The sequence below is a fragment of the Herpailurus yagouaroundi genome, unplaced genomic scaffold (genome assembly GCF_014898765.1).
Source record: "Herpailurus yagouaroundi ecotype Mexico unplaced genomic scaffold, PumYag 530, whole genome shotgun sequence".
NCBI lineage: Eukaryota > Metazoa > Chordata > Mammalia > Carnivora > Felidae > Herpailurus > Herpailurus yagouaroundi.
In genome coordinates this window covers 6908001-6928553 of record NW_024412747.1, presented here as the reverse complement: position 1 = coordinate 6928553, position 20553 = coordinate 6908001, and the positions used below count along the sequence as shown (strand labels likewise).

Sequence of the window (20553 nt, the reverse complement as noted above, 5' to 3'; positions counted from 1 at the left end):
AAGAAAGAAAGAAAGAAAGAAAAAAGGAAGGAAGAAGAGAAAGAAAGAAAGAAAGAAAGAAAGAAAGAAAGAAAGAAAGAAAAAAGGAAGGAAGGAAGGAAGGAAGGAAGGAAGGAAGGAAGAAAGAAAGAAAGAAAAAAAAATGAAGGAAGGAAGAAGAGAAAGAAAGGGAAGGAAAGAAAGAAAGAAAGAAAGAAAAAAGGAAGGAAGAAGAGAAAGAAAGAAAGAAAGAAAGAAAGAAAGAAAGAAAGAAAAAAGGAAGGAAGGAAGGAAGGAAGGAAGGAAGGAAGGAAGGAAGAAAGAAAGAAAGAAAGAAAATGAAGGAAGGAAGAAGAGAAAGAAAGGGTGCCTCCATGACGGGTCTTGCTCAGCCAGCCCTATGCCCTTGGTGACCTCACCAAATTCTGGTACTCATGCGACCAAACACAAATCCATCAAATCATCTCTTTCCACACATCTTTTTTGCTATGAATAAACCACACCGAAATGTACGCGTCTAAATGTATTCATTCGTCCATTCACACGTGTGTATGAAGTGCCTGCGACCTGCCAGCCAACCTGGGGGTGCAGCGATGCATGGTCGGCCCAACTCACTAGCGCCCCCCTCGTGTTCGATGGTTACAGCAATCAAACCCCATATTACAGCTATTTGTATACAATTCGTTCTTTCCGGTTAGATTATAAGCTCTTGAAGGGAAGGACCGTATTCCATATTTTAAACTTTTTCTTTTAAGTTTATTTATGCATTTTGAGAGACGGAGAGTGAGCGGGGGAGGGGCAGAGGGAGAGGGGGGACAGAGAAGCTCGAGCAGGCTCCACACGGTCAGCGCAGAGCCCAGTGCAGGGCTCAAACTCGCCAATCATGAGATCGTGACCTGAGCCAAAATCAAGAGCTAGGTACTCAACAGACTGAGCCGCCCAGGCATCCCGGGAGGGACCCTATTTTAATCATCTTGTTTCCCTTGGTTCCTGACAGAGTGTTCCATTAGCAGAAATTACCCAACAAGTGTTTACAGAAGCAAATCATCTCCAGCACGAATGGAACAAGAGAGCCCACGGTCTCCCTCCCACGAGCTCTTCAGATTTTAAGCCCACTTGACTGAGGCGGCTAAGACTTTCTATCAATCTGGCGGATCGTGTGATAGGAAGTAGACTGTTTTGCAACATAATCTGGAAAATGTCGGTGTTATGCCATGAGTATAAGCAGCAAAACGTGAAGTTAAGGAAGAGATGGGAAGTCATCCAAACGTTTCACATGTAGGCCAGTGCGTTCCCCAATGTCCAGGCGCCTGAGTGGAGGATAAGGCACCGTCACAGATCTTGACATCCTGATCCTGGCAAAACAGGTGGCACACTGCTGTTGGAAGCAAGCAAACGGCATCTACCCCAGGGCTGTTCCCCTACGTAGAGACATCTAAGCGAGTATGAGGTCTCTGCAGAAATCCGGGCAGGACGATAAGAAGTTTACTGGTCTGAGGACAATGTAAGTCAACGAAGATAAACTGTGGCCTCTCTGGAGGTCAACTAGAACCTCTTGAACTTCATCGACCTCACAAAGTTGGCCCCAAAAAGCCAGAAAGCAATGAAGGATAGGAATGAAAGGAAGCCTAACTACCCCTGCCAATACTTATTTTGATTCCAAAAAGGTGCAAGGAAGGGGCATCTGGGTGGCTCAGCGGGGTAAGAGTCGCACTCTTGATTTTGGCTCAGGTCATGATCTCACCGTCGCTGAGATCCAGTGCTGCATCGGGCTCTGGACTGACAGAGAGGAGCCTGCTTGGGATCCTCTCCCTCTCTCTCTCTCTGCCCCTTCCCTGAAAGCTTGCTCACGTTCTCTCTCCCTCGAAATTAACATATTAAAAAAAAGAAAGGTCTGAAGTTGAAGGTAAAGCTGAGAGCAGAGAAGAGGAACAAGACGTTCCAGCTTCACAACTTTCTGATAAGAAAATACCTAAGGAGTTAAAACTTCCTACCAGGATTCTGAAGGCCATCTCTAGACCAGTATGGTACCAGCTATCCCGGAAAATCCCTTTCATCTTTGTAAGGACTCGAGTTTGGAGCTCAGCCCGAACTTTTCTCATACAGCCCCTAATGATAATTGATTTCTCTTACAGAACAAGTCTCCTGACTTGTTCAGGAGACTGGCTGCTAAGCCTTTACAAAGACTTAGTTAAGTGAGTCCTAATTTCATCAATGGGAAAATGAGGGGACCAAATGAGGGGACCATCTCTCTAAAATTATGCAACAAGTCAGTAGTTAAACCAGTGTGTCACTTCCTCAGTTCTGATGCTATTAAAACATTCACAGATTTCAAGCAATGTATTTGTTACAGATAAATCTATGTGAGAATAACCGTCCTTGCACAAGAGAAAACAGAAGAACCAATGCAAATGAGCTTCATTTACACTTTTTTTTAACAACAGACATGTTGTACAGATTCCTGACGGCCCCTTTGCCTGGGGTGTAATCGTTACCCATGTTAAGAGAGATTTAAAATGGATTTTCAGGGGCGCCAGCGTGGCTCAGTCGGTTACACGTCCGACTTCGGCTCAGGTCACGATCTCACAGTCCGTGGGTTCGAGCCCTGCGACGGGCTCTGTGCTGACAGCTAGGAGCCTGGAGCCTGCTTCGGATTCTGTGTCTCCCTCTCTCTCTCTCTGCCCCTCCCCTGCTTGTCCTCTGTCTCTCTCGCTCTCCAAAATAAATAAACATTAAAAAAACGGATTCTCAACTTGGAAAAAAAGACTAGTTGGTACAGAGCAGCTACAGCACAATACAACATGATTTCACTCCACACTCTGCTCTGAAAGAGTTTGTCTGGATTCACATCATAAGCAACTCAAACAGTTTCCATTTTTTCAATGTTTATTTATGAGAGAGAGAGAAGGAGACAGAGCACGAGCGGGAGAGGGGCAGAGAAAGAGAGAGAGAGAAATCTGAAGCAGGCTCTAGGCTCCGAGCTGTCAGCACAGAGCCCGACACGGGGCTCGAACTCACGAGCCTTGAGATCACGACCTGAGCCAGAGTCGAATGCTTAACGGATCGAGCCACGCAAGCGCCCCTCAAACAGTTTATTTTTTTTTTTTTTAATTTTTTTTCAACGTTTATTTATTTTTGGGACAGAGAGAGACAGAGCATGAACGGGGGAGGGGCAGAGAGAGGGAGACACAGAATCGGAAACAGGCTCCAGGTTCTGAGCCATCAGCCCAGCGCCTGACGCGGGGCTCGAACTCCCGGACCGCAAGATCGTGACCTGGCTGAAGTCAGACGCTTAACCGACTGCGCCACCCAGGCGCCCCAACTCAAACAGTTTAAAACAAAAAGACGGTAATTAAGAACTTGCAAAAATACTGGTTTGTATCATGTGACAAAAGACCAATACCCAGAATAAAGTTTCAAAAGCAAAAAAGAGTATGTGTAATAATTCCAAAGACAAACAGGCCAAAAAACAAACAAACAAAAACCACAAGTGGCCATAAAGGTGCCTAACTTCAGCATTAATTAAAACAAATAAATAGGGGCGCCTGGGTGGCTCAGTCGGTTAAGTGTCCGACTTCGGCTCAGGTCATGATCTCTCGGTCCGTGAGTTCGAGCCCTGTGTCAAAGTCAGGCTCTGTGCTGACACCTCAGAGCCTGGAGCCTGTTTCCGATTCTGTGTCTCCCTCTCTCTCTGACCCTCCCCCGTTCATGCTCTGTCTCTCCCTGTCTCAAAAATAAATAAATGTTAAGAAAAATTAAAAACAAACAAACAAATAAATAAATAAATATGAAAACAATAACAGTGTTCACATTAAAATCAGAAACAATATACTGAGATTAGTCGCTGTTGGTGCCGGCTACAGGCTCACTCCTGAGTCACTGACGGAATCCTAACTGGGCACAACCTATCTGAGGGGCCATCTAGCAATATCTCCAAAATTTTGAGTGTGAGTACTCTTTTATCCAGCAATTCCATTCCTAGGAATTTATCCCCAAGAGATAGTTACATAAGTATGTATATACTTGTTTACATACAAGCATTTTGTTACTTAGAGCCAAACGCTGACAAGCCCCAAAGTGTCCTTTCGTAGGGATTAAATAATCGTGGAGGTACACAAGGAAATCCGGTTCATCGTTTAAAAGAGTAAGTACACACTACCGAAATACTAACAAGGGAAAGACATCTACGATGTACTGGTAAGAAAAAAAAAAGCGACCGTAAAAACAGTATGAAGGGAATAATCCCATTTTTGTTTTGTTTTCTTAAAAAGTGCACACGCAGATTCAGACTAAAGTCTATTGACATGGGCTGCCTTCGGGGAGTGAGATTATAGGGGAGATGTATGCTCTACTTTATATATTTCTGTGTTGTCTGAACACATCTATCGATTTCAAAACTAAAGAATGCCATTTTCGATAAAATGAAGTATGCTTAAAATCATAAGCCTGTATCACAAACGTCTGTACAGTCTCGTATTCCATAAAATCCACATAACTTCACAGTCTCGTATTCCATAAAATCCACATAACTTCGCTCATCGAAATGAGCCATAAGGAAACTAATCTGGAGTCCACACCCTCTAGGCTGGAAGCTCTATACACCTGATCCAAAAAATCCTGGACAGTGTTCATTCCTGGCGGAGCTATTTCCCCATGGTGCTAAAAAGCACAGTAAGGGACACGGGTTAATCCGAGGTGGGGTCCAGGCAGCTTTTGCCCCTCGGTGGGCCAGAGGCTACTAACACAAGGGACTCATCGCCCGGCTTCAGGGGGGGCCAAGGAACCAGGAGGGACAAAAACAGCCGAACGAGGGAAGGTCTTCCCTTAAGACCAACCCAGGTACCACCCTACTTTCTCCTGCGCTGGAATGTAGATGATGCCCCTTCATTGTTATTTTCACATCACAATGTCCTCGGGCATCAGGACTTCATTAGCACCTCCTCGGCCAAGTCTCCGGAGTCCCACACAAGAAGGAACTTAGTCTTTTCAGGCTGACTTTCCCTGATTCCCCCTCTTCTCTCTCCCACGAGTAGTTTTGAAATTTCACCATCAAAGCACTGATGTACTTATACCTGGTAACAAGGAAACCCATCGTGGGCATCGCGCCCTCCTCCAGCGATAGATACCCTGGCTGCTGTCAAAATGCTCCTCTACTGAAGAACATTTTAAGACACAGGCTCTCAGGCCGCAGCCTTCAAAATGCACCAACACACACACACACACACACACACACACACACAGGCGACAGAGGCTGTGGGAACAAAGAGGATCCAGAGACGTCTGGACAACTGGGGGCAGGACCCGACCCTAGAGTGGACCTCAGACGGAGGGGACGAGGCTCTATAGGATGCTCCGGGCCAGGTGGCAGGACCGGCAGACAGATCCTAGAGTAGGTGTTAGTAAGGAATCCATATTAAGTTCTGGACTGATCACTGAACTACTGTCGACCAAGTGAGTATCTCTATTTTTAGGAAACGCACACTGACGTTTGGGGAGGGCCAAGGGCCACGATGCATGTAACTTATCCATAAATGGTGCAGAAGAAAACTGCGTGCGTGCGTGTGTGCGTGCATCTGTGTGTGGACAGACAGAAGGATGGTAAGTAAGCCACTTCTGATAATCCAAGGCCAGCGACCAAATGTGCAGGGGCAACGGCTACCGCTGAGGGCTCCTTCCCAAACCACCTGGTGTCCTGCTGTTACAGAAAATGCAACACCTGTGGACACACACAAGGGAGCAGCCAGCTCTGCCTTCATCCCGTGTTAGAGGAAGGCATTCCGGGTGACACCGCGGGGCCCCAGGCACAGGGGCCGGGCCTCATCCAGGGGTCCCCAGCCCTCCTCCACCCCACCCTCCATCACCTTCCTCACTCACAGTGGCCCCTCACAGTGGCCCCTTCCTCACTCACAGTGGCTAGGCACACTAGCCACCAGGACAGCTGCTTCTGTGCAGCCCCTGAACCTCCGCTATGCTCACACTTTGTCCCTTTACTCTAAGTAGGGGCACTCCTTGGAGAGGTACACCAACCAGTTTTAAAATTCATGCCCTTTTAAACACTTTAAGGGACAGAGGCTCACAGGAACTTGCTAGTCCCTCCTTCTGAAGCCCCCAGTTTAGGCAATTCCAAAGTTCAAACGGCTTCTTCTTCTTTTTTTATTTATTTACTTTTATTTTTTTTTTTTAATGTTTGTTAATTTTTGAGAGAGACAGAGACAGGGTGTGAGCAGGGGAGGGGCAGAGGGAGGGAGACACAGAATCCCAAGGAGGCTCCAGGCTCTGAGCTGTCAGCGCGGAGCCCGACGCGGGGCTCGAACCCACAGACCACAAGATCGTGACCTGAGAGAAGTCAGCCGCTTAACCGACTGAGCCAACCAGGCGCCCCTCAGATGGCTTCTTATTAATGGGACCCAAAAGCCCAAATTTAAACCTCTAAGCAGTGGCTTGGGGGTGGGATGGGGAGTGGACTCACCTGAGCAGGGAGAACAGAAGCCTCCAGCTTGGGCCACTGAGAGCAAGAACCTGCAAGAGAAGGAAGAGTTCTAGTTCAGAATCACAGAAAAACTTCCGGTCAGCCGTTTTTAAGGTGTGGTCTGAGAGTCCCCAGGGGTTCCCAGGACCCTTCCAGGGGTCTCCCGGCTTCAAACCATTTTCGCAGCAAAAGGAAGGATTTCCCTTTTCCACTCTCTTCCCGCCAAGGCACGGCGGAATCTTCTAGAGGCTGAGTAACCAGTCTCGGCACAAAAGGCTTGAGAGTCTAGCTGTATTCTCGTAAGCAAGGCATTAAAGAGATTTGCGAAAATGTCGTTCTGCTCATTAAGTTTCTGTTGTTCTGGAAAACACTGATTCTCATAAAACATGTTATTTACAATAAAAGGTGAAGGGCTTACTGCTGCCACGTTTAATACACGAATAACTATTTTTAAACCTCTCCATTTGAAGAGTCACAAATCTCAGTAGAGATGAGCCACATAATAAAAAGCTCTCTGGGATCCTCAATCACTTTTACAGATGTCCAGGGGGCCAAAAATTTGTCATTTACAGATGTCAACCAAAATTTTGACAACGGCTGGTCTAAGGGTCTATTTCTGGTACTAACTTCTGTTAGGCTGCATCTGCTTTTAATATAGCAGCAGCGGACAATATTGGATATACAGCACGAAGTACCAGGCGCTCTGCTAGATACTTTCTGTACACACGGTATTTCCACATTCATGATCACTTGAACAGAATCGGCCTCTCCTGTCTCCCGGATGAGGAGACTGGTACTCTAAGAAATGGATTATCTGCCCAAAGTGAAGCACACAGAACAGGGTGTGAACTTGAGTCAGCCTGGCTCCTAAGATCGTGATCTTTTCGTCACATCATTTCTAAAAACAGTCGTTGTAAGAATTTATGCAAACTGAACCAGGGCGAGGCGCGCTGAGGCCCCGCACCTCTACCTGACATCGTGCGGACTCAACACGCCACAGCGTGAGGTGCGCGGCCTGGATGAAATGGTACCGACATGGCTTCCCTAAGTCCTGGTAAAGTCCTGCACTCTGCTCCCTACAAAAGACAGACCCCAGTAAGTGAGCTGTCCCACAACGGCCGGCTTACGCCTACAGTCCCAGAACAGTATTGACCGCGATCAATTACAAGACCACCTCCCGAGAAGGCTACCGTTGGCCTTGGCTTTGGGAAGTCCACCTTTTTCAATCTGTCTCCATTCTTACAAAGCCCTGAAACAGCTGACGAAAGGTTACTATCGTTAGTCCCTCAACTGCAGCTGGACTTAAGGTTATGTGCGCCTGTAAGGGAGGGGGGAGACATTCTCACGGACTTAATGGAGCCAATGCGGCCAATTCGGAGCTTAAAAATCCAAAGCACGTACGGCGAGTCCCTCAAAAAAAATTAAACCTGGAATTACCATACGATCTAGCAATTTCCCTTCTGGGTACATACCCAGGAGAATGGACAGCACACGTTTTGAAAAGATGCACACACACCCGTGCTCACAGCAGCCTTACTCACAATAGCCAGAAGGCAGAAGCAACTCAAGTGTCCATCAACAGATGAACGGAGGAACCAGCTGTGGCAAATCCACACGATGGAATATTACTCAGCTTTCAAAAGGAAGGAGATCATAACAACTTACAACACGGACGAACGCCGAAGACGTGATGCCAAGTGAAGCACACCGGCCGCAAAAGGACAGATACTCCGGGACTCCCCTTACATGAGGCACCTAGAATAATCAGCTGCATAGAGACAGGAAGCAGAGTTGGGTGGTGGCCAGGGGCTGGGGGAGGGGGAGGGGGAGTTAGAGTTTAATGAGTACAACATTTCTGCTCGGGAAGAGGGAAAGTGTCTCGAGACAGATGGTTGCACCACTGTGTGAATATACTTAACGCCACTGAACCACACACTTAAAAATAGTAAATGTTCTGTTGTGTAAACTTTATCACACACACACACACACACACACACACACACACACACCGAAGAATTTATCAAAAAGACTTAACATTAAATAACGGGGAAAAGAATATATTATTGGGCATCCTAGGTCATTGCTTCAATCTTTTACTAGCTTATTAACTCCAGCCAGGGGCGCCTGGGTGGGTCAGTCGGTTGAGCATCCGACGACAGCTCAGGCCGTGATCTCACGGTTCACGAGTTCGAGCCCCGCGTCGGGCCTCTACTGACAGCCCAGAGCCCACTTAGGATCCTCTGTCCCACCCCCTTCTCTGCACCTCCCCTGCTCATGCTCTCTCTCTCCCTTTCTCTCAAAAATAAACATTTATAAATAAATAAATAAATAAATAAATAACTCCAACCAAGCATCCATCCACTTGGCCCATGTTCGCCAACCACCTCCCAGCTACGAGCTCCTGTGCCGCAAACAGCTGAAGGAGACTGTCTCTGGGCAGCACAGGAAGGGCAGCGACCCAGGCATCGCACTAGATGTACTGAGATGCAATCTGGAAAGGCCTGCTTAGGAGACTCAACTGCACGGTGAGTGATAAATGTTTCTGGCACACAAAGCCACGAGCTCGTGCAACTACAAAAAAAAAAAAAAAAAAAAATCGTATCCTCTGAACTATCCATATTTTTCAAAGTTGTAGGAACCCTTTTTTTTTTTCTCTCTCAAGAGGCTTTCTGGTCTTCTAATTTTTTTTTTTTTTTTAAATGCTGGCACATTATAAAACCCTCCGCTTTTTCAAAGTCCTATTGATGAAACGGTTTGCGTTTCACGACTCACTATTTTGGGGTTAATTTCTCCTCTTCGGCCGAGACCCTTTAACTGACGTTGTGACATCCCCCACACAATGAACACAACTCTGTAAAAGGCACTTTTCCTTCCTTTGATACAAGCAAATATCCTGTAAACAATCCGTGCTCCACTCTTTTAACTCACTGCTTTTGTTTACCGACAGGAAAGGAAACCACAAATCCTCCCAAGTGGGACTGGGGGGCTCCACGGTTCTCCATTTCCTACCGAGCAGGTGGTTTACATGAGGCAACTGGCTATTGTGTTTTGCCTTGTTTCTGCTCTGGAGAAGAAAATCGGTGGGCTTTCGGCAGAGCGTAGTTTTCTCAAAGCCCAGAACTTGGGGCTGTGCGCTGTCCTGCAGAGAGCGGGTCAGAGAAAGGCGAGATGCTCTCCTGTCCCCTGGCCCATTGCTGAGAGGCGGCGACTCACGCTCCAACAGGACTCTCTCTGCCAGAAAACCAGATTTGCAGGCAAAGAGAGGCCTGGCCCTTTGTTCTTACCAGCAGGTTCCTCGGCTGTTTTTCCCAGTGGAACAGGGCTCTGAGAAAGTGAGGGCAAATATTTACTTTCCACTGAGAAGAATAAAAATATTCGGTCCAGCTCGAAGTCATTACTTCTCCAATGTTAGGACATGCTTGCTAGTATTCAGGAAAAGCACCAGAGAAAGGCTACAGTGTTTTGTTTTTTGTTTTTATTTTAAACAGAAAAATTCCTTTCGAAAGAAGGACGTGGGTCCGAGAGGCAAAGTGCTAAGCACTGCTTTCTGTCCTTACACCTGTGAACGCTGGCAATGTGTGCAAGCAGTCCTTGCTCGGACCGGCCCCCCACTCCCCAGTTCTGGGCCAATAGGCCAGCCACGGTTCCCGGCCTGAATCTCTGAACCGCGGCCGTGTCCTGTGCGCCGTCATGAGGCCCAGGGGTGCAGAGCTACAGTCTCAACCCAGACCTCACCCGCTCTGAAAGGAAACTGCACACTCCAGGAGATGGTTCCTGAAGAAGGCATATAGCCGAACGTGGAATCAGCACCAGATTCAAACAGCCAGTCGTTCCCAGAAAAGGGTTTGGGATCCGCGCAGATGAATGTCACCTTAGGCCACGTGCTCCAGGAAACGCATGTTGGAAACCGCTGCCCCTGCCACGCCCAGCGTTCACCAGCACTGACCACGCAGGAGCACGAGCCATCAGGCTTTTACCATCTCGGCCAGTCGCACTTAAACACACCGTGTTCAGCGTTTTCAGTCCATTTAGAGGTCTAGTTTTACCTGGGCGTCTCAATCACAGGCCGGAGGTCAAATGACTTCTCTGACCACCCTCAAGAGTCTGCTTTTGCTGCGAATCGGGTCGGCGCGATGTGAAACTCTCAACGCGGGCAGCGATGCCGTTTGGCTACGCACATTTCCTTTGGAATGTCAGCGTGGGCCACGCACTACGTCACTCAGGTGGGGTTATGTCTGTTTTCGTTTCGGTGTTCGTTTTGGCGGCTGTCGCAAACGTATTCTTAAATTGTTGCAAGAACCCTTAACAAGCGATTTACCCTCTTAAACGTTTAAGGGCACGATACGCTATTATTGACTCCATAGGCACGATGGGGCACAGCAGATCTCGAGAATGTACTCATCTTTACGTTATAACCGCAACCTTATACGTATGGAACAGAAGTTCTCTATCTGCCCCCTGCCCAGCCCCTGGCGACCACCATGCCCCTCTCTGTTCCCGTGGGTCTGGTTATTTTTGGATTCCCCTCCTAAGTAGGATCACATGGCATCTGTTATTTCACTTCGTATAACGTCCTGCAACTTCCTCCTTGTCACATACGGCAGGGTTTCTTGTTTAAGGCTGAATAGTATCCTTTGTGTATATTCCCCGGCATTCTTTTCAAGTCAGGTGGAAAGAAGAAGGGCTCTGGAAACGCAGCCCCTTCAAAGTTATTTAAACATTGAATCAATATTTACTTAGCACCTCGAGCATTCAAACACTGTACTAGATGCTGTCCATTCTTGTCACCTAACGCTCACTGCCTAATGGAGGGAGCCAACCTTTACACAGGTAAGTGGGATGAAATCTCTCAAAGGGCCCCGTTGGGGCACCAGGGAGGGGGAGGCCAAATTTTACCTGGGAGGAGAGAGAGAGGGAAGGTTTTCTGCAGCAGGTAACACGGGAGCCATGGCAAAGGTGTGGGGCGTGGCGGGGACAGTCCTATTCCCTCATGTCTATCAGCAAGGTACATACAGTCTTCCTCTCCCCCATGACTGGCCCAGGGTGAATAAAGAAGAATCTAGGCCTTGAATGCCTCCCCACACCTCGCAGAGCATTCATCATCCCCACAACACTCTGCTCTCGTATCTAGACTCTAGGATCCAGGAGGGCGGGAGCAAGGTTCACACTATGCGTCCCGTCCTAAGTACTGTGTTCCGGGCTTTTCTTCAAAAGTACCCGGTCAGTATTTCCTGAAGAATGAAGGAAAAAGAGAAGGATGGAGGGAAAGGGGAGGAGGGAGGAAAGAGGAAGGAAAAAAGACTGGCTCTCTGTGAAGACTTGAAAGCCGCGGAGAACGAGAACACAGGAGGCCAGCACAGTAAGGAGCACACAGTGCCCATCTGCCGGAAGAGAGAACGGAGGCGTTTCAGGAAGGAATTCCCAAGGAATGAGCTAAACCATGTGCAATCACCCCTGCGCTGCCATTTTTGACCTACAAAAGCAGGACTTTCATGTGACTCAACCTCCCACGCGCTCCTCCCCAGTGAGCTTAACTATTCCACGCCTATGACTGCGACGCATCACTTGCTTTGGTACCCTGCTAGCTTGGCGCCCAAACAGCGAGCTGTCACCCCACCGTGCCACCCCACCCCGGCACCCCTACCTCGACATGCAAAGGGCGGAGCGCACATCCCTCCCGCCAAACCTCGCCCTCGGCCCCCGCTCCACACCTCAGCCGACGTCTCTGTTCTCCCTGCCCGTGCCCTCGTCCGCCACCGTGGACCGTGGCAGCTCCAGTGTCTGTCTGCCCGGCACACCAGGGCCACGCCCCCTATTTCTGGCTCTTGTGGGGAACCTTCCCTGGCCCTACGTAATGCCGTCCACTGGGCCACTGGAGGCCCGGCATTCCCTCACCCTCAGTGCCCCATTCCGCGTGCAGAACCAAAGCCAAGTCGTCTACATCGTCCCTGGGCAGCGCAGGGGTCCGGGGAGGGAGAAGTTCGGTTTCAGCTAAGAGGACTAGTTAGGGGGACATGAGCTCCGGCTACTGGCTGCCATCTTGCCGATGACACAGAGAGCGTGGCCGTGAAGGACTCCACAAAGCAGAGTCAAGATACAGAGAAAGAGTCTGGGGCCACGTCAGAACCCCTAGCTCTGTAGCATGCTACCCCTAGATGCCTCCGTTACTTGAGCGATACCCTTTCCGTTTCTGCTTAAAGTTGGGTTTCTGTCATTCATAACCGGTGGTCCAGATGAATTACCTGGGCAAAACTGTACCACGCATAACATCACCTCAAAGGAGTCTTCAAATGATTCACCTGAGATGGCCTTTACTCTGACAGTCATGGCGTCAGTAGGCTCTTCCCCAAATAAAGAAGCCCTATAGTTCCCATCACCCCAAACGCGAGCATCCTTACGGCCTCAGTGAGAGGCCTTCACCCCAATACAACTTTCTCAGACATCTCCAGAGGAAAAAAGTTTTCAAGAAAACCCTTCTAGACAGACAGTGTCTCTTGCTCTCTGCTACCCCCAGGGACCATTGCTTACACCATTTATTCTGACATTTTTCAGTCAGTATCATAGATGATGATTTATTTATAGATGTCTGCCACCTTCAATCGGGAGTTCTTAATGAGCAGAGGCCTTAGGCATAATAGGTAATCGATACACCGCTGGTGAAATGACTAATCCTAAGCAGGCGAGCTTCCTGTGTTCAAAAACAATGGCTGGCGATGACGTCACAATCGATTCAAAGTCTGTACCCCTTTTCCATAAATGTATTACGTTACTTTTTCTTTGGACTTCTAAGCATAAATAACTAAATCAGCACGACTACTGAGACGTCCTTGATGTGGCGTAGCAAATGCTCTGGGCTCTTTCAGTATTTCCCACAAATAAGGTGAGTAGGAAGGACTCTTGGGAGCCAGTACCCCCTCGCTAAATTAAGTTAGACAGCTTTCACCACTCCTCGGTGATCGCCAAGTCCAAACTCGTAACCAAGGCAACCAGGCACTGGCGGTCTGTCCAGCCGCCTCTTCCAGCCCCTTGCCCCGCCACGCTTGCTCACACACCCAAACGGTGGTTTTCACTTGCTTAGGTGGAGGGTGGAGCAGTAAGAACTCCTGACACTGTTTGGCGAACACGCTCTCCTCTAGCGAGTGTGTAACACATGATGAATAATGACATCATGTCAGTTTGGGAACCGGGAACGTTTTTATTAGCAGAAGGATGTGCGTGGTGGATTGAGATCCATCACCACAAGCACGCCTACCTGGGGGCAAAAAAAAAAAAAAAAATAGGATGTTGAACTTGGCCCACACAGTTGATGCATGTCTTTCCACCCTCATTTGCTAGTTTGCTTTATCATCCGCTGGGAGACAAGCAAAACATCACAAATAAGAAAATATCCTTCCTTAACGTGGCGGTGTGTTGTCTGAAGGGCTGACAACTGATCCAAACTTAGGGACACCCTCAAAACCCGTGGTACCCTGCACGGTCTACAGGTCGGACAAAATTCTAACGTAACAATATGATGATGCCATTTTCGGACTTGGGGACCCTCCGTTGTATACCTGAAATCGTGTTCAGTAAGTCGATCAAAAAAAGAAAGGATAAAACATACTTCAGAAATTCAAGTAGATTCCCTACTGTAAGGATAGTTGCCAAGAGCAACCATAATGAACTGAAAAAGTCTAAATTCACACAGATGACTACTGGCCTCCATAAAAGGTAAAATGTCCCAACTAAAAACCTTGCTAGCAGTGCTGTCTGTTTTCTGACACTGGGAGGGACAGAACCCATCACCAGATGCATTTTTTTGAATCATCCTTAAATATCGCTTACACAAAACTCAAGATGAAAAGTCTATGCTGAGCTGGGCAAACCACACAGAAGGAACATGAGAAAGGGAAAATGCATTGGCATAGATTCATCTACTGAGGGCTCAACCACATCCAGAACGGAAGAAAGAACTCTGACCGTGCAAAGTGACATAATAACTGTGTTGCCACCTTGGGCAGGGCAGAGGATCCCCGCTAGTATGTAAGGGTGCACTTCCTTTAAGCCCTGTTACTTCACTTTGTTCAGCATTTTTTTTTAAGTTTATTTATTTATTTTGACAGAGAGAGAGAGAGGGAGAGAGCACAAGCAGTGGAGGGGCAGAGAGACAGAGGGATAGAGACAGAATCCCAGATAGATTCAGGGGTCCATCTTACAAACCACGAGATCATGATTTGAGCTGAAATCAAGGGTCAGACGTTTAACTGACTGAGCCACCCAGGCGTCCCTCACTTTGTTCAACTTGAAACAATTATGTATCTTAGTCAACTGAGGTGTAGATCTTTATTGTATACACCTAAATGTAGAAAATGGGAAGCTAACCTCTGTAACTGATACGCAATTTGGGGAGAAAATACAACGGAAGCATCTGAAGTGTAACAAGAGAACAACCCTTGCCCATCCATGTAGGTTATCAGCTATCATCAGGAAGACATGTCTTCTATGTTTTCTCAGTACCGAGATATCAGACCTTTAGGTGATATGTTCTACAAGTGTTCTACCTATATGTTCTACACGTACAATCAGTATCCTAGTCTAGGGGCTACCGCTTGTTTTCTAACTGACTTCCCCTCCTTCCCCAGCAATGGAAGATATTTTACAGCCTCAACTCTAGAAGCAGCCATCCTACCACCGCAGAGCAGTGGGCCTCATTGTACAAGCATAGATGAAGAGGTGTGGTCTCTAAGTAAAGTGGGGGAGTAAGAATGAGATGGGCCAAAGGTTAGGAACTTTGCAAAAATGGAAAGTGACCAAAGCAGAATAATCTCCTCTTAATGTCCTCTCTCTTCCTCCCCTTCCCTTCCGATCTCTCTCACCTCCAAAAAGTCTTCCCCCTCCAAAGGAGCCCACAATTTGATATCTATACCTGTCTACACAGAAGTACAGCAATGCAACAACACAAAACGACCAAAGGAGGAAGAAAGCCCGTCTGGAAGAGTCATGCTCCATCGCAAGGTTCTCTTGGTCTTAGTAACCTAACAAGGGGGAAAAGCAGAGCAAAGAGGAAGCTAGAGTGTGGATCCTGAACATGCAAATCGCAGGGTTTCTAGAAATGATGAAAACAAAGCTGGAGGTTGGTAATAATGCCACACTGACTTGCACACACTGTACAAATGCCCGCTGACCTGAATGAAAGATTTCACAGGTCCCAAGCAAGAAAAGCATGAGGAACAAACCTGGACAGGGTGGTACCTCTAATCTGTAACGATAACACCCGTAATAAAAAGAAAACTGGAGAATAGAGTTGGGATGGTATTTCAAAACAAAAGGCCAATGTGAAAAGATAGTATTGACTTGGCTTGACTTCATTAGCTACTCCAGAAAACTCCCACAGAAAGGCAAAACACAAGACGCGGCTCCTCCTCCAGACCTCGTGTTTGCTGTGCATGGGGACAAGGCTGGGACAGGGGGTTCTGCCACGCTTCTGCCCACACTGCTCTTTGGTAGCTTCTCAGTGATCGCGTGGGTCGATCTGATCCCAGTGAAGTCAATGAAAAAGCCAGAAACCAGAATATCTAGGCTCATGTGATCCACACGCTTGAGGAGATGTCCGCTAAGGTATTTATTAATATTTTATCAGACGTTTTCATTTTGCTCAGACTAGCACATCACGTCTACAATGCCTCTACAACTGGGGATTCTTTCGTAGTAACGGAAACAAAAACGAAGGCAGTACTTCTAACCCAGGAAATAGTGATTAGCCCCCACCATCACCCAGGTAAGTTTCTTTTAACGACGAAGAAAGGAAAGCATAGACAGAAATGACAAGGTGTTCTAGGCACAAAACCTTTCTCTTCTGGAGCCTTCCGAAGAGGAACTCACCTGTGATGCTTCAGAACCACAAGACAACGTAAACGGCCGAACCGCCTAGTCACCGTGCAAACACACTTGGAAAACGGGAGTGAATGACTTTATCACGGGCAGCAGAATCAATTTCACAACCGACTCCACACCCCTGCCCTTCGCGCTGGAAAACACTGGTTTTTCTTAAGCTAACATCCACAGAGGCTGCAGTGTTGACGGGGGAAGTAGTTCTGCACAGCCGGTGACAGGGACTTCCAGGGGTCAGGAAAGAGACCTGCGAGGGCGAGGGCAGCGAAGGAAGGGAGCAGCATCACAGTGCAGCATGGACGGGACAGGCTCTCCGAAATTACCTTTATAATACAAGGAGCACTCGATAAACCAGACTGTCTTCAAACCCACTGACTTTATGAACCCCGTTACTCTTGATCTAATGACTCAAACTACAACACGTTTCTGGAGTCACACAGCAGGCACGGATTTAGATGTCGCGGACGCGTGAGCCGCCACCCCCAGTGAGAGTTCCAGCCTCTAGGAGCTCTCTTCACCTCGGGCCCCGCCACGTCTGCGGTCTGTGTCTGTACGATCAGTACAAATCAAGCCCAGCTTCTACTTCACCGAGCACCCTCCCCATCTGTTTTAAAGCAACGGTTCTCGGGGTGCCTGGGTGGCTCAGTTGGTTAAGCGTCCGACGTTGGCTCAGGTCACGATCTCACCCTCCGTGAGACGAAACATTACCTCATACTTCAGCGAGCAATCCACTATTCAGACGTGGCTTGGTGGTGACACTCGGCAGGAAAGGAACAACGTGGGCGTGTTTTCAAGGGAAACAGCCAATAAGCTACTGAGATCTCAGCCTCTATGCAGCCCTAGGACTCTTTGAAAACTTGTATTTCCATATGCACCTTAACACTGACAACTTCCCTGTATTTAAAGGCTTTTCCAATTGGCGATAGGATATTTTTAACTTACAAAAGAAAATCTATCAACACTTGGGAGATGTTCCAAATGACCGATGCGTGACGTTCAAAATCACATCCGGGACAGAGTTTTGAAAGTTAATATATGTGGTTTCAGAATCCACATCTGAACCAACCTTTAAGGAACCACCACTAGTTGGGGAGCCTGGGTGGCTCAGTCGGTTAAGCGTCCGACTTCGGCTCAGGTCATGATCTCGCGGTTCACGAGTTCGAACCTGCCTTGGGCTCTCTGCTGTCAGTGCAGAGCCCCGCTTCACTTCTGATCCTCTGCCCCCCCCTCTCTCTGCCCTTCCCCTGCTGGTGCATGCTCTCTCTCTCTCTCTCTCTCAAAAATAAATAAACATTAAAAAAGAAACCACCACCATTTGGGGCGCCTCGGTGGCTCAGTTGGTTGAGCGTCCAACTTCGGCTCAGGTCATGATCTTGTGGTTCACGAGTTCGAGCCCCGCATCAGGCTCTGTGCTGACAGCTCAGAGCCTGGAGCCTGCTTCAGATTCTGCGTCTCCCTCTCTCTTGGGCCCCTCCCCTGCTCATGTTCAGTCTTAAGACACTCCCATCCCCACTTTCTCCCCAACCACATATCCATGTGAGGCTGGATTTTCATCATACGTGGAAACTGGAAGATCATATCACAGCAGAGTGGATACAGACACAAAAATGAGAACCCAGCTGTCTTCGGTTATGCCCAATATTCAAGGCATTTTTATAGAAAGGTATAAAAAATTTATACAACGCTTCTTAATTAGGTTTGTTTGGGTTTGGAAAATGGTGACTTTGGACAAAAAAAAAATGCCGTTTATGTTAACGTGAATTCTGCTCAATAACGATTTTTTTTAATCTCTTGGTTTTTATTTCTAATGTGATAAACATCAGTGGATACAGCCATATAAACAAAAGCTCTCTGGAGTCCTCGATAGTTTTTAAGTGTGTACAAAAGTCCCGAGACGAAAATATTTGAGAATCCCCACCTTAAAAAGGAACATTTAGGGGCGCCTGGGTGGCGCAGTCGGTTAAGCGTCCGACTTCAGCCAGGTCACGATCTCGCGGTCCGTGAGTTCGAGCCCCGCGTCGGGCTCTGGGCTGATGGCTCGGAGCCTGGAGCCTGTTTCCGGTTCTGTGTCTCCCTCTCTCTCTGCCCCTCCCCCGTTCATGCTCTGTCTCTCTCTGTCCCCAAAATAAATAAACGTTGAAAAAAAAAATTAAAAAAAAAAAAAAAAGGAACATTTAGATGGCAACTCCCACAGGGAGACAAATTTGAGAAAGAAAGCAGGTGGGCTAACGTTTCTTAATCGGCAGATGACAATGCAAAAAACAGTCCCATCTTAATTCATTAAGCCAAATATACATTTACTGAGGTCTCTCTTTAAGGAGAGACAAATGGTTAAGGTATTTAAACATGTGGATCGCCATTAATCTTCTACAAATTTCCCAAATGACTAGGCTCGTGTGACGTTAGGGTAACACCGTATGCAAATTCACCCAATTAGCTCACTGATACTTGTACACTCTCCCGAATTCACTAGCATCCACCACACTGTCTTTTGCCACCATTGGCTGAGAGACTTCTCACTGAATTATTGATTTTCTGCCAATTAATTACCATAGTAAGATTCAGTAGGGCTTATCTCTGTAGAAATTGTCCCTTCTCCAGTCTTCCTTTTCTTGTACCCTTTAGAGTCTCTTGGGGAATCAAAATAATTGGAAGCCTAAAGACGCGATCCTGAATTCTAAAAATATCCCTGGCATAACTTACAAACAAGCCAGTTGTCAGACGCTTAAGTGGACAAAGACCTATTTTTCACTGGATAACAGGCTTTGATGCTTTTCCCTTAGATCTTCCCTCAATTCTCTGTCACTTCAACAACTTTACCACTCGAATCTTAGAATAAATCAGTTGTGCTGAGCCCAGCCGAAGACTGCTAAGTACATTCATGTACAAACGCTCATTCATAAAAGCCGCATGCTTGACCTTACAAGAACAATAGAAAACAAATTCGCCTTACCGACGGGCAAGCAGGGAAATCTAAGAGAAGGGAAAACAGGGTCTAATTCCCGAAATAATACTTGCACAGCTAAGCGGACGTCCCTGCAGCAACTCTAGGATTTAGACTCCACAGCAAAAGAGGATGCTATTCAAAGCCTCCGGAATTCATCTCAAGAATACCCATTATGGCCCTTCTTAAGTTCTCTAAAATGTGGGTGTCACCGGCTTGAGCAGTGAGACTCAATAAGGCTCTATGTTCAGCACAACCTCAGTCTGGAAAAAGCAAACAAGTTAAGCCACAGCGTAAATGCTGAGCAAGGAGAAAGAGAAGGAAAGAAAGAAACTTTACGACAGCATCCACATTTAACAAGGTTGCTGGAGGAAGAAAGAAATTTTGAGTTATACACATTCTTTTCTGGAAAGAGGGAAGGCACAGAGGAAAAACACCGAGGACTTGGTATCAGATGCGCCTTGGGACCGCAGCCTCACCTACATCCTGAAAGATAGGGCCTGGGGCCAGCCCACAGGACCTGCCACACAGCATGTCAGCCCTGCCTTCCTCCTACACCTGCACCAGCATACACACAAAAAAAGAAAAAAATAGGTCCTGCAGTGAAGGACAGTGAGATCTTCCAACGCCCAGCCAACCAGAGTCACTGTACAAACAGCAAATTCATTAACATGCAACAGACAAGGGGCAACTGGCTAGAGAAGCAATCCTCTAAAGAGAGAACTGAAATCCACCGACTTCAAACACACATAATACCAACAGGAAAGCCTGTGCTTCCTCAGACTTTCCTCCATATAGTTTAGAACAAACAAAAGGTTTCAAACCTTGAGCAAGTTCAGGGCTGCTGAGAAGAAAAGCTGGTAAATCGGAACGTGGTGCATTCAGAGTGTGGGTCTGTTTTCCGGGGAGCAGGGCAGAGGGCTCACCGACCTATTTCGTGCCCCCAGCACCCCGGTGTGAAGGTATCGGCCCGAATGGGAATCATGAGAAAATGGGCAAGTGTATCTGAACGGGAAGACTTAGTAACACAGAAATGAGTAACTCTGCCTGTTACACAAATATTTCACACGTGATTCTCTACTTCCCTGACCAAACTGGAAAATAACTCGACTGTTTATATTTCAGGGAGGGAGGGGGGTTTAAAAAAAAAAAGGAGTACTGAAATGTTCCACGTGGGTCAGCAGGAGGACTGGAATCAATCCTGTAACGTGTGGACTAACCAGGACTGCATGGAAGGCTATCCTCTTCCTCCAGCCCCAGGTCCGCCCAGGGTGCGAGGGGCAGCGGGCTG

General features: G+C 47.5%; 1 protein-coding gene across 6 annotated transcripts in view; it reads right to left on the bottom strand.

The window, feature by feature from the left end:
* Window positions 1-20553, bottom strand: part of SIPA1L2 (signal induced proliferation associated 1 like 2) — a 225605-nt gene that overhangs the window by 168720 nt on the left and 36332 nt on the right. For all 6 annotated transcript variants that reach the window (XM_040464906.1, XM_040464904.1, XM_040464907.1 and 3 more), the window contains exon 2: window positions 6449-6498. The gene's annotated coding sequence lies outside the window, so the exon portion shown is untranslated. The remainder of the gene's footprint in view (window positions 1-6448; window positions 6499-20553) is intronic.